This window comes from Saimiri boliviensis, chromosome 3 (assembly GCF_048565385.1).
Source record: "Saimiri boliviensis isolate mSaiBol1 chromosome 3, mSaiBol1.pri, whole genome shotgun sequence".
NCBI lineage: Eukaryota > Metazoa > Chordata > Mammalia > Primates > Cebidae > Saimiri > Saimiri boliviensis.
In genome coordinates this window covers 27,285,801-27,288,712 of record NC_133451.1, presented here as the reverse complement: position 1 = coordinate 27,288,712, position 2,912 = coordinate 27,285,801, and positions in this window count along the sequence as shown.

Here is a 2,912-nt window from a genome sequence, read left to right as displayed (position 1 = left end):
GATAGCCTTGGATAGGCCCAATGTGTTATGTAGTTATCCGTCCTAAAAAAAAATAGCAGAAGCAAAGAGTCTAGGTAGTACTAACATTTTAGCTCCTTAGAAAACACTGGATTCTCTAGGAAAATTAATGTGTATTTTATATCATTGCTCCTTTTTATGGCTTAAAAATTTCTTAAGATTTTTTAGTATAATAGTTATATAGGTCGGTGATAGCTTTCTTTTTTTGGCTTTGTAACACATTACAGTTTTTGCTGTTACAGGTATATATTGAGTTGCAATCTTGATCAGGGTTATATCCAGTATTATAATGTGCTTCTGTAAGATTACAGTGTTCCTAATAAGAAATGGGTTCTAAGACAGAGATTGCCAGTTAGACAACGGTATGAGTAACAGAGTACGCCCATTCTTCTTTGGCTTAGAAAGATGAATGTAGCTTTAAATTGTAAAAGGAACCATGTGGTCACAGATACAGGTTCCACAAGACTGTTAAATCTTTGTGCTGAAATAAACTCTGAGAAAGGGATAATTGCCAACTAAAAGAAAGCAGACTGCTCCGGGGCATTTATGAGAACTCAATTCCTAGCCAAAAGCTGATGTAATTCATGGAGAAAAGGAGAGCCAAGGAGAAAACGGTATTTTTTTTTTTTTGAAATAAACAATCATTCTATCTTACAATTGTATTAAATGAGTAGAATTGAACCTGTTTAAACATACAGTGGTTCCAGTCTCCCAGAAAATAGCATACAGAACATTTAATAATAAAATGATGTAAATAAGGAAAAGTATTTCTCACATGGCCATATGGTTGTATTTTCTGCAAAAATGTCACTTTTTTTCCCCGCAAGGTTATGTTACTGCTTTTAGATTTCAAGATAATTTATTTCTTTTGTTAATATTATTTAATACTTCTCTAGAATATTTATGTAATTGGAAAGGCATTTTTAGTGACTTTTATTAGAACACTCTAACAATAAATATATCAATGGGAGTTAAGAAGATGTCAAGAAAATGAAAACCTGTGGGTGGATATATTTAGAAGTCTCACGAAGCTGAGTAAGGAAGGAGAAAAAGCAGCTACATAGAGAATATGATGATTGCAGATGCCTGAAAGCTGAACAAAGGGCATAGAAACCCTGCTAACTCATTCTCAGAGTCAAAAGATGGGTCTCTCTCCCTCCCTACGAATGCTTCTAAATCTACTCAATGCATAAACCCCCGCATCTTTCAAAAAAGGCTTATTACTAGTGACAGCAGCAGTGGTTTTGTAGTTGTTCAATATGAGATATTCCACTTTCATCTCGGGGTAATGAGGCCCACCTACAATTATGCAGCTCCGTGTTATTTTTCACTTTCAAGTAACATACATTTTTTACTGCGGTGGTAAATGTGCGCTGTTTTACTACACAGCTATGTAAGGATTATCTTTGAAAGAAATAATTGTTTTGTGGGATTGGAAGAAAAGAAGAATGTGTATCTTTATATATATATATATATATATATATATATATATATATATATACACACACACACATCTATACATATATATGTATATATATATATATATATAGAGAGAGAGAGAGAGAGAGAGAGACAGTCTTCTAGTTTATTAGTTACATTATCATTCAATAGAATATGAAGTTGTAGGAAGTTTAAAAAAAAAGATTTTTTATTAAATTCTTTATGTGACCATAAGCATTTCCATTATAGATAATAATATTTACCTTTCATCTGATAGCCTTCCAAATCATATATTTTTTAAAGGTTATGTTATTTTGATATAGTAAGTCTCTATATGTTAATATGAAAAAGTTTATGAATATGTTATTAATTGAAACAAATGGGGTGTGCAGAGAATGCTACTTATTTTTCAGATGAAAATTATATATATATGTGTACACACACACACACACACACACATATATATATATATAAGCTTTTATATGCAAGCAAATTTCTAGAAGTTTACAAAATTATTTGTATCAATCAGGGTCCAAACAAGAAACAGATGGCACAGTCAAATTACAATAATTCGATGAGGGTTTATTTTCCAAGACATTAATTACAAAAGTGTGGACAGGTATAGGAAACTGAAGGAAAGCAATAGTGCAAAATTCTTCACTATTAGTAGCCAGACTGTTATCACACTTAAGGCTGAAGGGATTTTTAAAAAATGAGACAGGCTTCCAAATGTTGAAATGAGATTCTAATAGAACAGGTTGTCATTTGAGGAACAAAAACCACCTAAGTTGCTCTCATTTAGGCAACAAGATGAATAAGAACCTGGAATTCATTCTCATTTCTCTCTTCTTCATCTGAACCCAACAACCAACCCTCAGAGGCCCAGTGTCCCGTTTTGGCTATATGGTTCAAATAAAACAACTTCTCAGCAAACACACACATACATGTGTACACCATGCATGCACAAAGGCACGCACACACGTGTGCACACTTGCACACACACATGCACGGGGAGGAGGCAGTGTACAGTTATGTTGGGATAGGCAAATGGAAGAAATGTTCCACCATGCTCTTAACTATACTTCACTGGTTTTTTTTTGCAGTGCATTCATTGTCATGAATACTTTTGTCATCCAGAAATGTTTACATTTTCAGCTCTTAACTACTTATTAAAAATTGCTCATAGCAAGAGTTTGCCAGTAAAGAATGAACAACACTGCAGTCAATAACTTCTTTTAGAAAATTGTGCCTCTTTTTTTGTCTGAATTCAGCTACAATGGTGCGTTTCTTAACAACAGAGACGTTTTCTGAGAAATGCATTGTTAGGTTATTTCTTCATTGTGTAAACATCATAGAGTGGACTTACATAAACCTGGATGGCATAGCTTACTACACACCTAGGCCATATGATATAGCCTATTATTCCCAGGCTACAAACTTGTACATGTTACTGT